The sequence below is a fragment of the Passer domesticus genome, chromosome 3 (genome assembly GCF_036417665.1).
Source record: "Passer domesticus isolate bPasDom1 chromosome 3, bPasDom1.hap1, whole genome shotgun sequence".
In the NCBI taxonomy this organism is placed as follows: domain Eukaryota; kingdom Metazoa; phylum Chordata; class Aves; order Passeriformes; family Passeridae; genus Passer; species Passer domesticus.
In genome coordinates, this window is record NC_087476.1 from 39,514,199 (window position 1) to 39,529,067 (window position 14,869).

The 14,869-nt window shown below is 36.4% G+C and overlaps 1 long non-coding RNA gene across 1 annotated transcript; it reads left to right on the plus strand.

The window, feature by feature from the left end:
- The first annotated feature begins 11,641 nt into the window (after positions 1-11,641).
- LOC135298030 (uncharacterized) lies at positions 11,642-14,229 on the plus strand. Its single transcript, XR_010359990.1, has 3 exons — positions 11,642-11,855; positions 12,976-13,179; positions 13,719-14,229. It is a non-coding gene; the product is annotated as an uncharacterized LOC135298030 (long non-coding RNA).
- The last annotated feature ends 640 nt before the right edge of the window (positions 14,230-14,869 follow it).

Here is a 14,869-nt window from a genome sequence, read left to right on the forward strand (position 1 = left end):
AAAAAGTCCCGCCTGGTCCATCAGGTAGAAAAGAGGAGAACAAAAGAACCAAGAGACTTTTGTGGAGGTGTTTATACCAGGGGTAGACCTCTGTACCTGGCTCGGATTTTTCTGTTTGTTATTTTGCCTTTTATTAAACCTTTTTGTTTCTAACACTGCAGCAGAAGCCATCCTGCTCATTATTTTGCCTCCAAAGGTAATAGCTAAGCTATCCTTGGGTGTGTTAGGTTCCCTTTTGAGGGTTCATAAGACCTGTCCCGAGAAAAACAACCTAGCATCAGTGCACCTGGGCACTCCCTGTCTCATTGATTTCAATGCTGCTCACCTGCTTTGCACAGCTGTAGCCCATTGGAGATGAGGCTTGGCCACAGCCCCACTCCCAATTACCACAAACTGTGTGCCTACAGCTGCCCAGGGAAGTGATGTCTGGAAGTATTTAAAGAATGCTAAGGGACATGTTCTAGTGGTGGACTGTCAAGATTAGAGTAATAGCTGGATTTGATAATCTTTTCTATCCTAAATGAATTTATGAGTCTACTGATATAAATGCTTAAAATTCTCCCATCACACAGGATGGAGAATAAAAAGATCTCTTTATTACACTAGCTGTAATAACCTGCTTCCTAGATATTCCCTTCTGCAAATACTCTCTGTTCCACACTAGGAGAGCATGGCCAGCTGCCCTGCCCATACAGAGGAACCCTCTTTCCCATGTTCAGGAGCAAATAGCGCGCTTTAAAATTTAGTAGTAAATGGAGTAAAAGGACAATGACAAGAGTGAAAACTTGGGAAAGATTTTCCTTGCCTTGTTAGTCCATGTTGCCTATTCCTGAGGCTTCTGTTGGGAGAAATTTTCAGAAGAAATTTTCAGCTTCACAATGCATTGAAGCCAAATTGGGATGTTGCTGAAATTTATAGTGAAGAGCCCAGTAGGAATGTGAGCTTTCTGGACAGTTAGTGGCATTTATTGTTCCAGCAGCACAGTTTGTCTCCCCACAGGCATAAAAATAATACAGAGAATGTACTGCAATTGTGCTGTTACATAAGCTCCTGTAGAAGGTGTGATTGTGATATCTTTATATCAAGGTTATTAACCAGACTTAGAAAGATGAGCTCCACTCTACTTTCTCCCCAGCACAAAAAAAAAAATTGTGTATTTTTGAAAATTCTTCACTCTTAGTGTTTCTTGTTTGTAAGTGGATAAATGCAACAACTGCCACAGAACTACTAAATTCTAATGCTTGATGTATTTCAATCTATCTTCCTTCTGTAGCTCTCTTTTGTGCTGGATTGGAAATCTAAGAGTCACGGCTTCAACTTACACTCCAGTTACAAAGAGCAGGACATTTAAACTATTAATTATTTTTTTCATTCCAGTGTTCTTAGGAATTTAGAGCGAGTCCTTTGACATTTGCTTGTACATGTCTATCAGAAACCATAAATAAATTCTGAGACTTTCATTATTTCTGACTGCTCTGGTTTTGCAATAAAAACAATCCAATACATGACATATTGACTAGGGAGAACACTTAGTTTTTCAACATGTCTTCTTTATGCAAATCAAAGTGGGGTTTTTTTTTGAGGGGGAGGCCTGTTGCCAAATGTAATTTTGTTGCAGTTTGATGGACGCCTGACCAATATTGCAAATGAGATTAAGCAGAATCTACCTACCTACTTACCACAATAAATGTACAATAGTTTATCATATTATTTCTACTGGAAGGAAATTCCATAATGTCTCATCTCTAGTGGCTAGGAATATATCTTTTTCATTTTCAGTTTAAGTATATGGTTTATATATGTCTTGTTCTTGTACCAATATTTCCTTAGTTTACATAACTATTTCTCTCTCAGTCCTGATAGCCTCAAAAAATGTCTAGACAAAGCAACAAGCTGTGTATGGATTTGTCCTACACTTGGACTTGCTTTGAGGCCAAAGAAACCACATTCTAGTAATTGTTTGTCTCAGAGGATTTTCCCATTTTTCTTGCATCCCTTACTTTTTCCAATTGTATCTTTCATTAAAATGAGATCAGGCTTCCTACCACCTTGCATTTGTTATAGTGTCCCCTACTTCTTTCCATTAAATACGAGCCTCAGAATGAATGGGAAGTTAAAGCCTGAAATTAATTTTGTGTGAACCTGTCTGGTAATTTTCTAGTCTCTGTTACCTGTTTAATGACAGAAGAGCAAATTGTCTAGAACTGGAAAACAAAACCACTTTTTTTTTTTTTTTTTTTTCTGTAGAAAAGCAGAAACTGCTGCATTGTAACTAGCCAGGCTTCCCTAACTTGGGTCTGTCACCATTTCTGGCCTCCACAAAATTCTTGCACACAAATTCATTTTTTGCATCAATTTGTAGGTAATTCTGGATACTGGCACATAGTTCACCATGAAGTAAATCCTGAGGACAGGACCAATGTCTTATTGAGAAATACTCAAATTCTGGGGAGCTGTTTAAAACTTTCAGAGGAGAGCAGTATTTCTTGGGGACAAAGAAACCAGATCAAATTATTGTGTACTGGATTACATTTAGGCTTATTCTCCCTAATGAATTACTTCAAATGCCACGTGGAAAGGTCAAGGTCAGGTCTTATTTTTGGCCATCAGGATCATGTGATTCAAAGGATTTGATTCTGTATGTTTATTTCCTGATTAAAACTTTGATTTGGCTATGTCATCAGGCTTTGTTTTTCCACATAATTTTGGCCTTCTAAATTATAAAGATTCATCAGAACTGGAGTACTATAAAATTGAAATGAAGATAAATAACTATCTGTATAAAATCTTGGTCTGTGGTCCTAATACACCTTTAAAATTTTATCTGTTGTATTTTAAAATAAAAATTATTTTTAGATGAGAACAAATGGAAAAAAAACCTGTGTATTTCTTCCCATTCTTGGTGCAGAATTGGTGGCCCATTATGATAAATTGTACACAAGTTTTGAAATTTCAGCTGGTACACACATTCTTGCCTAGTTCACAATCTGTTCTCTTTTGACTTTTGTCTATTATAAAGGTCAACTAAGTAATTCAGTCCACCATGTGAGGAAATGAATTGTACCATTAGAAGTAGTAAAATGTGTTTGATACCAGTTTACCTGTATGTCTACTATGTTTTATGCAATGACCTTTCCACATAAGTATCATTGTCGTATCGGCTACCACTTCTCTCATTCACACGGTGCTGGTGGGTTTTTTTTTTACTTTTTTTCCTTGGTGTTCTTTACAATATCTTTATTTTTTATTTCAGGCTTAAAGTATAAATATTACATTTGTCAGGCTAAAGAATTAATATCGTTGGTGACTATGTGTGAGATCCTATAGATGCAGTAACACTGGAAATGTTATAGAATGTTTATAATAGAAGCTGTTGGATGGTTTTATGTGAAAGATGTGAAACAGCAAGGCACTGAGAAGAAAAACAACTTTTAGAAATTTGCTGAGATACTCTAAGCGGATCTATAACAAATGAGGCAGAAAGCATCATCTGTCATAAGAAAAAAGTACTTGAAAGGACAAGGGTCTTGCAAAGTGCTGATTAAATGTAATATGCTACGTGACAATGCACAAATGGGAAATGCTTCAGTGAAGAAGATGAACAACAGGTCCTTCACTGCATCAGAAAAGCAGATCATTCTTGCTGAGGTCCATTATCATGAAAGTTGTTAGCATTTGTGCAACAAAACATTAAGAAGAAAAAAGTAGGCAAATAATACCATGAGAGGGATGATCCAGATTCCAAATGTTCTAAAAGACTAAAAACTCTGCATTACTTGCATTCACAAAAAACAATCTCTTTTATAGTCCCACTTACTAACAAGTCAGCAAACCTAGCTATCTCTGGGAAGTATCATGAAAGATGCCAAATAAAAGGTTCAACCATGAACCATATCCATCACAAATTGAAGGTCAATTTGAAGTAATGTTTCGTTTTATCCATACCAACTCAGGAAAATTTATTTTCTATCCAGGATAAATTTGACCTAGATTATCTAGTGCAACAATAGAAAGAGTTGATAGCAGCCAAACCAAAAGAAATATCCACACCATTTTACGAGGAGCTGCTTTACAGGCAGGAGTTGACATTAAAGTACAGATAAGTTCTGGTATTCTCTACCTTCAGTTCTGAATCAGTGCTCAATAAACTTTCATGCTGAAGGATTAATCAAATTCATTAGCTAGGACTGGATAATTGATAATATTATTATGTCATGACAGCTTCTACAGTCACTTGTGAATAAAGTCATCCACAAAAGCATCTGACATTCATCCAGAAGTTAATAACTATCAGTGTGAAGTTCATTGAATACTAAAAGAGATGGAAGAGAGTGTTATTCATTGCAGCCTGATATACCATTAGTTAATTCTATGAAGATTAAACAGAGATTAAGAAGCATCACAGTGTTGCCTTTCCCAAACTAGTCTCCAGTGTTGTAGAAAGCCTGTAACACTTGCGATACAGATCTAGAAAGATCTAGAATGACAAAATATCTCTAAGTAGAAGGGACCCATAAGGATCATCAAGTCCAACTCCCTGTTTCTCACCTAAAACAAACCCTATGGCTAAGAGCATTGTCCAGACACTCAATTCCATTGCCTCTTGTCCTGTCTCTGGCCACCAGAGTGAGGAGCTCAGCACACCTCTGCTCCTCTTGCCTGTTTGACAAAGTTAGTAACTGCAATCAGGTCCCCCGTCAAACTTGTCTTCCTCAGGCTGAATAAACCAAATTACATCTGTCACTCTTAAATCTTGTCCTCAAGATATCTCACCATCTTTGTTGCCCTCCTCTGGAAACACACAAATAATTTGGTGTTTTCCTTATATTGAAGAACCCAACAGTACACCCTGTACCTGAGGTAGGGCTGCACCAGAAAAGTGTAGAGTGAGGAGAAAGCAGAGGGAGATGATACCCTGACTATGGTTCATGGATCAAAGAAGAAGTATCTGTTCAGATGATTCCTTGCTTCTATCAAAAATTGCACAGGCTGGATTATATTTTGCATTCTGACCTATTGTGTTGTCTCAGACAGACAAGATAGAACAGACCACTTGCCTGCCCTCAGTATCACAGTACCAGAGATGCATTTTATCATTCTCCACTATGAACCAAAGCTACACAATGCAACTGTATGTTTGACATAGACAACAACGAAGGAATAGCATGAGACCTCTAGAACACATCTTCATTCTTCACACTTCATTCTCAGAATTAATAGCTTGTGCAACATCTTCAATTTCATATCTGAGGTGTTACTTTTTGAAAACTGTGCTAGGAATCTAGTTGAATTATCTATTCAAGGATAGTGGGTAGATGTATTAATGCTGAAGCTAGGCTTCATAAAGCCATACATGGGGCACATTTCTAGATGTATGGAAAGAATTTTTTCCTTGGTTGCAAGATGATTACCTTGCTGATGAGTTTCACTTGGAAAAGATATTTCAATTCATCAGCAGTGATATCTGCAAAATAAATGTCAATATTGTAATTTAAAATTGTTTATTTTCATTAATCATGTGAATTTCTGTGATTGCATGAACTACTGTCAAGACAAAACATTCTGGTCTTCATACATTTGTGTCAGGCTGGGATTTAAGTAGCCTTGAGAGAACAAGGCGGATTACCCTATTGCATCTCACAACTGCATTGGATTTTGCATGTAAGTTAAACTAAGCATAGTACATATCCAATGATAATGTAATAGTTCCTTATACTTGCTTTTCCATTTCCTAAATATATGTGTGTCTCAATTTCACTGGGATATTCAGCTCTTTGTGAGAATCTCAGTGTTTCTATGAAACAGTTAATACTGATACTCAAATTCTGGGAGGCATGAGAATATTAATTTTGCAGCTGTTGATGGCTAGACAGTATCAATATGCTATCTGAGATGTGATTCTCCATATAAATCAAGAGAGAAAGATTATAAAATATTTTTATTTTAATTCAGATCTTCAGATGCTTAGTGTTTAAAAAACAAGACAGATATTGAAGCCTTGCTTGAAATGCTTTAGGGTAACTTGTTGATGTTAAGAAATATGTATTCTGAACAGAGCTATCAGGACTGTGTATTTCTCTAAGTGTTTCTGCAAACTATTGACAGAAATGTGGAAATGTTCCCTGCTGTAGACTTCTGCCTCATAGTGATTCCTGATTCATGAATGACAGCTGAGTATTAAAGTTAAAACATAAAGGAAAGCCAACTACTTGTGTCTTCTATGTAGAGAGGGCAAAACTTTAAAGTGTAGCCTCAAAGTTTTCTAAACTTTTTGGACTCTAGTTTGTTTCTAACATTTATGTTCAGTACACATTCCTAATTTTCTGTCCATTGACTTTTGGCCTTCAAGAACACGTCTCCAATCAAGCAAATTTTGCCACGCCTTTTGCTATGTGATACCACAACAGTAAGACTGAGAAAATAAAATATACATCTCAATTTTTTGTTTACAAGAGTTTTTAGATTCTAATATAGTTCTAAAATGGGAAAAAAGAATCAGTGATAAATCATGCCTTATAAATTTTGCTACTACCATGAAGCCTAAAGCAAGACAAAAAACCAATGCATTTCTCTAGATTTTTGTGGGGGATAGACATTAGAGATTAAATTACTTGTTTTAAATGAAAGGGTTCAGCCTGTGGACAGATTCAGTCAGGGAAGAAGATTGACATAGGGAGCAGCTGCAGTAGAAATTGTAAAAGAAAATCTGAACAAGGAAAAGCTACTGGGAAACACTCTGTCTTAATTAATAAGAGAATCAATTCCTTTCCACTGCAATTCTGTCGAATATCAGCTTTAGAAGAGTTGTTTGAAATCTTAAGGGAAAAAGAAGTGAGTAATCAATACACAAAATATGGTTTTTTCCTCTTTAATGTTATGTAAAATAGAAATACCAGTATTTTCATTCTAGTATTGGACATTGATCTAGTGACACAAAGGGAGGCAGCAGAGAAACATGTCTTTAGTTTCTAAAGGATCAGATATAGCCAATGAGTGGTCATGTCTGAGGGACTATCAAACCAGCATTGTTGCCACAGCTACAGGTGATCTGAGCAGAGGTTCCAACAACTTGAACTAAGACAGAGAATACTGTTACCTGAGCAAACTGCTAATGCACAGAGCCAGACAAAAAGTATATGGGTTAAAAAGAACAAATGCACTTACATATCTTCCCTGGCTTTCTTTACAGAATCAGACAACCACAGAATCCCAGACTGGTTTAAGCTGGAAGGAAGCTATACAAGCAGCCAGGTCCAGCTCCCCTGCATGGGCAGGGACACATTGAGTCAGTAACTCATGACTATGCCCAGAGAGTTTTTTTAGTATCTCCAAGGATGGAGACTCCAAAATTTCTCCAGCCAACCTGTACCCGTTCCTGGTCATCCTGATAGTGATAAGAGTGTTTTCTGATGTTTCAAGGGAACCTCTTGGCTTTCCATTTGTGCCTCCTGCCTTTGGCCCTGTCACTGGGTGCCACTGAAAAGAGCCTGTCCCTCATGCTCCCTCCCTTCAGATGGTTGTGTGTTCAGATGGGATCCCCCTGATTTTTCTCTACTGAACAGTCCCAGCTCTCAGCCTTTACTCACAGGTGAGATGCTCCAATCCCATAATAATCTAAGTGGCCTTTCACTGGACTAAGTCCAGTCAGATTGTATCTCTCTTGTACTGGGGAGCCAAGACTAGATGCTGAAGTGCATATTTCATATAAAATGCAAAGTTTTGATCTGAGTATACTTGATAAAATTAGTAATAGGATTCTTCAGATAGGGCATTCCTTCAAAGCATTTCCTTTGTTACATGTGCATTACAATACTACAGGTTTCCCAGCCTTTGGGTTCCATGGTTTTAATAAAGCCATCTGAGTAGCAGGAGAGATTTTTGAAATTTTTCGTGCATCTGGGGAAAGCACATAGCTTGATAAATAAATAAAATTTTTCTGTTGTTGTTTTCCTTGATGTACAAAGTTCACAGGTGTTCATTTCAAACAGAAAACTGGCATAATGATTAAAGCACAATGTGTGCTCTTTTATTTGGCTCGAGGTAGAAATGCAGGGGAATGGTGTCACACAATGATATAAATATTGCAGAATCAGTTATCTGAGAATTCTTTAGAAGGCTGCCATTATGTGTGTATTGGGGATTTTCAAAAGGAATACAAGTTGGAGGAAACATTTGTTGATGCTTTCGTTCTGCTGTCATTATTACCTCAATAAAACTCTCACTGCCTGATTAACAAGTGCATAAAACAATGAATGCTTTTGGAAGTCACAGCTACAGGTATCTACTATGCAAATACTTTGTGGACTGTGAACTTCAATAAAAACAAACTATCTTTTTTTTTTTTTTTATCAGAGCAAATTAAGAGAACAATTTTCATTTCCAAAGCATACAGGATGGCCCCTCAGACCCCAGTGGTTCCACATGAGAGCAGAATTTTTGAGACAGAAATAGTCAAATGACAAGTTTTGTGTGGTAGGTTGGAGCAGAACACTGAATGTCTATTAAGATTTTCTAAGGTATTTTAATATAGATAAAGTATAATTTTTACAGAATTTAATTGTTGTTCACAGTAGACATATTTTCCAAAGACAGAACACCTAGAGATCAAAGAATACAAAGAACATTCAGAAAATTAGCTTCATTAGCTAAAAAAATTCTTAAAATATTTCTTAGAAACTCTTGTTTGTGGATAATTGCCAATGGCAGGGATTAATCCTCACTGCAAGCTAAAAATAAATTTAGCATAAAGATGCCTAATGTGTTATGATGTACCTGTGTTTACCTGAACATTATTAAAAAATCATGTATTCATCACCTGCATGGGTCTGTTGAAATATGATTGTGATATTTTTTCAGAGCCAACATATCAATTTTGCTGGTGATATAATGCCTACATTGCTGACTACATAACTTTTATAGTCTTTCCTTTCGTCAGTAAGGTATGGTAACATTCCACAGAAACACAAGCCTCACCTTACACTGCACAATTCATCTAATCTGCAGCTAAGGCTCAGATACTCACAGAAGTTCAGGCACTCACAGTGGGAGTGAGTCTGCCTGAACCTTGTGTGTCCCACTGTGTTTGAGTTTCACAGAGTCATGAAACTGGAATCATGGAATAGTGTGGGTTGGAAGGGACCATAAAGATCATCCTGGAAGAGTATCCCTGTTCCTGTTGTGTATCACTGGATCACTTCTCTGATGAACCTGTCTTCTCAGGGTAGTCCATTGAGAAGCTCATGGGCCAGGGAATGGGCCTGGGACTTCAAAGGTTTCTTTAACTGACTTATTTACTCAGTCAAGGTATTTAAGCATTAAAGTGTCGGTGACACTTCTATTCTGGCTTCCTTCCAGCATTCTTTTTCATTCCTGTCATATTCATTGGGGTTTCAAATACAAAAATGAAATCTCAAGAGAACTTGTATTGGCTGTAGCGGGCACTGTTATATTTTGTATTGGCTGTAGCTGGCACTTAGGCAATCCAGGAGAAATTATTTGGTTTATAATCCATAAATAAAAGTCGCCTTTTAGAAATGTTTATGTCTTATTGTCTCAGGCATTAGATGCAAGATTTACCTATAAAATCAGAATGACAGTGAATTAGTATGAAAATAAGACTGCTGTGGTGTTTCTGTACTGTCTGGTCACTGCCTCGCTAAGACATAGAAACAGCACACATGACATCCTGACTGCCTTGGCAGACACTCACTAAAGCTACTCAAATTCTGAGAGGGCATGAAAACTGTTAAAGTATTATTTGTGTTTGCTCTTGAACTAGAAATTACTTACAATACAGTTTATCTTTAGAATCAGTTATATAGTTGGCAACTTGGAATAGTTGGTTTTGGAAATGAGTATATTCATTAAAATCAGACCCTTTTTTAATTATCTTTTTTCCTGCTATTTCAGTCAAGGTTTAGATGGCTCATATTTACTGCTTTCTTTGAGAAACAGTATAGAGAGCTTTAACATCCTGCTGCTGGTTTTTCATTAAACCACAATGCAGTAAAGCTATTTGCCTGCTTCCTGATGTTATTTAGTTTCTATGGTTGTCGTGCATTCACCTAGATGATCTTTTCAGATCTCCTCTTTCCATCACAGAATGAAAGTAACCTTTTCTATAATTGTTTTTTCAAGGAAAAGAGAGGCCCATTTCTCAGTGGATAATAAATGATGGTAATCATCTGATTCCTCCCATAATGCATAGCACCCCCTTTTCAGACAAGGAAAAAATAATATTTCAGGAAAAATAATTAGAAATTAAATTGCTTCTGAGCATTTCTCTTTCAATGAAAACCTCTCTCACCCTTAGTTTTCTACTAGGCATATCTAATCTAAACATCAGCTGTCACTAAGTAATTGAATATCCTTGAGTTTGAACTGTTACGGGGACAATGATATATTTCTGTTCCTGCTACTTTTGACTTCACAAAGAGTTGGCTTGTAAGTGCCCAGGTAGTTCAGCATTCAAGCTCACTTTTGTCTGCCAGCTATATATATGCATATAAACACACACATTAACACAGTGAAATCATTGAGAGGAGAACATACTGTGGATTATAGTACATAAATATATGTATGCATAATGTGTGTAGTATTTTCTATTCTGTTTTGACATACAGTCATCCCTTTTGGATAACTCATTGTGGTGGTTTGATCCTGGCTGGATGAATAGTGCCCACCAAAGCTGCTCTATCACTCCTCTCCTAAGCTGGACATAACAAAAATCTCATGGGCAAGATAAGGACAGGGAGTGATCAGTGAGCAATTTCCATCCTGGGCAAAATAGAGCTGACTTCGGAAAAAAATTAATTTAACTTATTATCAAACAAATCAGAGTAGGGTAATGAGAAACAACAGTCCTCATGAGGCTGTTCTTAACTAGTTAGTTCCAGGCAGAGATACATTCAGCATATTGCTATGTGTAGAGGTGCTTGTCTCTCCCTAAACCTTTTTTCCAAAAATTCTGCTACAGAAATAAAATGTGGTGGATTTCTCACTGGCACAATTAGTAGCTGAGAAAGGTTGAGAAGATATTCTTCCTAGGATCTACTTCTTAGTGCCAAAATACATAATGGCATTTAATTGACCTAATGCCCTTAGCCACAGGTTTAATATGTTTCTACATGTAAATTTCCTGTGCCAAAGCTCATGCTATTTCAGCTCCTACATTACAAGGACAAAAACTAACATGGTGATTAAAGAGACAACCGAGATTTGCAAATTTAAGCATTTCAGTGATAGCATGACAGTATGGGTACAATTTTTGTCCAACAGTATATCAGAGAGAAGTGTTCCTGCATGGTACATATGGTTAGCTGGGAAAATAGAGACACAGTGCTGAGAGCAGAGGAGAAAACTAGTCAGGTGAAAGTGTAACACAGGCTATTGAAGACTACTGTGATACAAGAAAACTTTAACTCATCTAGTTAGCCTAATCACTACATTGTAATCACTAGCAGTCTGGATCTCCTATTTCCAAATTCTAACTCCTAATGTTTAAATTCTCTAAGCTACTACAAAAAAATCTGAAGACAAGAGTTACAGATAAAGGGGAAAAAAATGGCAGATTATTTAAAGACAGATAAATAATAAATTGCTTAATAGAGTCCTGAATCTCTTCTTCGACAGGCATGACATTTCAGGCACCTACGGACAAGCCATGCTAGTCATGACTTCACTCATGAGTGATATTATCCTCTGATGCTGCTGCTCACATTTTATATAATATCTTGGTGACTCACCAGTGAGTTAAACAGATTACTATCTTCTGCAGCCTGGAATTTAGGCACAAATGTTCCATCTACACCTTATGTGCATAAATCTGTCCTCTATGGGATATTTCCCTTGCAGAGGTATGGATTTTTCTATCTTATCAGTGTTTTTTCATGCACTTTTATTTTGACACCAACATAGTAGACCTTATTTTGTTTATTCTCGCTGCCTGTTTAACTTTGCAATGTTGCTTTTACCAGCTTGTGCTGACAGTATTTAAATCATTGGTGCTTTCCATTAAATCAGATTTCCATGATGCAAGGCAAGATCCTGGATCAAGATGCCACCTGATATGCCTTATTCCAATAAAATTATTGAGGCAACTTGCATGCTGAAATAATCTAAATGAGCAACTGTAGGAACAAAGTTAAAATTTTATCCAAGGCTCAACAAACAGAAAATAGAAGAATGCTATTAGGGGATGTACATAGAATTAATTAAATTCACATTGTAAGGTCAAATGTATCCTTCTATGCATTCATTTTGATTCCTTTCCGTCTATGAATTTAGTTGTCCAATAAACTCATGCACAATGCATACTGCTTGTGCAATGCCTGAAATAAGAAATCTGATCTTTAGATATATTTGCATTGAATGAAACGTATTTTAAAAGTCATGTGTGCTGTATGCAGACCCAGAGAGGAATGGCAAAACAATTTTAGGCATTTTGTGTTGAAGTCAAGGAGGTTAATTTGTGCAAGTGTGCAAAGTTTGGCCAATAAGTTTATTCCAGGAAATCCCCTGAACATTAGAATCTGAAAATATCCTTTTGGTCAAGGACCAAAATTAAATTTTAAATAGGCACTTTATAATTTTTTGAAAGATACAACTGCACAAGCATATTTGCTCATTAAACAGAGGGTTTTATTTATAAGTATGTTTAATCACACTGCAGTATATGCCTTTAGGATTTGGAACAAATTATTGGAGTTATTATTATCTGATTTAGTCTGTGTCTGTAGCACAATATACAATTACTTGTTTGAAAATTTTTGCAATAAGAAATAAATGAATAGATCTTAGAGCAATGAATTTGGCATAGTTTTCAGAGAACTGTACAGCAACTGTCTTATGGGGCATAGAATTTGGTAAGGAGATGACTCATCTCAACTTTTATTTATGACTGCAATCATCACTCAACAGTGATATAAATTTTTGAGATTTCTTTTTAAACCATTGGGGTGCATTCCCTTTCTGTAGTTTTCCAGAGTATTCCAAGATCAGCAGTGTTGAAAGTCAAGGGATGAATTTGCCCTGAAGGTTTTGCTTTCATCCACAGAGGCAAAAAGGGAGTATCAGCTCTATCCCTGTAAACCCAAAATCTGCACATAATCTCTTGCACATGATGGAAGTAGCATGTCAGAATAACAAGCTGAAGCCCTTTCCCAGGAAAGAAGAATTGCAGTAAGTCAAGCCCTGTTACCTGTACTGAAGACAGGCATTTATCAGTTGACGACAGCATTGACATTCCATGCCTGGTGGAAGACAGACTTATTGAAGATAGTATTAATCACTGAGCATCAGACTGAGCACTTGTTTATGAAGCTGCAAAATTCTCCTCATAGGGAGGCCCTGTTTTCTTGGTAGAATAGATGCATTGTGTCAAAGGAATCAGTTTAGTGTTTACTAAGCATCCACTCTTCAGTGGCAACAGGTTTATTTTATAATATTTCTAAATGTCTTTCCTCATGCTATAGAAACACCAACTACCAGTATATGTTATGTTTCTCAATCTCAACTAAACTGTGATCTGTAGTACTAACTGTATAAATATAGATACATAACTGTGTTTTAATTTAAAAAAAACCCAAAAAGCTACTTTGAAATGAATTTCAGTGGCAACTTGGCACTAAATTCTCATGTATATATTAAAAAGATCATAGTATGCATTTTTAATGGAAATGTAATATTATATCTCCAACTATTTTGATGTGTTTGCTTAGGGCTGGACTGCAACAGAAGACAAATACAGCTGCTGAAGAATGGAGTGACTGATATATAAGAAAAGAGACACATGCTGGAAGGCCTAAAAAAAAATATCTAGCACAGAGTCCAGCCTTGAACTTGATGATTTTTGACCATCCTCACCTGAATCAGCATTTGCTCAACAATCTCTAGTGGTGTAATGCCTTTTAATTCTGGCTGAATCTTTCAAAAATCCCTTGAATATTGAACAGTTAACTGAGAAAGTTTAATCAGTGCAAAGATTTATTGCACTAATGATGTAGGTTATCAACTGATATCCTAATTACCTAAAATATTCATCTACCCCAGCACCACGTAAGAGTTTTTCAATTCCCACAATTGTTCTTTTTTTTTTCCTAATGCTGTCTTAGACAGAGTAATGATTCATTTGGAAGAGATCCAAGACAAACATTATTTAAATCACTTGATCCATTTACTAAGTTGTTGAAAAATTAACAAGAGCATTGTTTAATACACCATTCTTTTTAGTAGCATGGGTTGACTTAGGGAACTTTTGTAAAAGCCTGACTCCATAAGAATACCGAGAAATAAACTTTGCAGTAGAAGGAGCAAAAACAGTAAGGAATGTGGTTTGTGTGAAAATTATTTTTTCTGAGGAGTTGGCTGAAAGAAAAAATCTGATCACATAAGCTTTTTTTCCCTTAAAATAAAAACTAAATAAAAAATGACTGTGTAAAAATTTAAAACTGGAATATGTCTTCAAGTGATTCTAAGACCAAACATTTCAATTTAATTTCAGGTAAGTTTAACAAAGGAAAAAAATGGAAATTAAGAGATACATTTGGCAAACCCTTCCAAAATCAGACATGAGAAGAAACATTCCCTCACTTTTTACTCAAGAGCACTCACCTACAGCAGATATAGCTCAAATTTATTTCTCTCCTCTGCCTCAGGGAATATAACTTTCCATGCAGGGTGCCTCAGCTGCTAAGGAACTCACTGAGCTGAGTAGGCTGCTCTCCATCTTTTACTCTCAGGCCAGTCATTTTATTCTAAAATATTTACAATTTATTTTGATCAGTGACTGGAAACTAAGTGTTCTCACTTGCTATCTCTTTACTTAAATCCCTCGAGTAGCATCCCAGACAGCTCTTCTGATTCTTTTTCT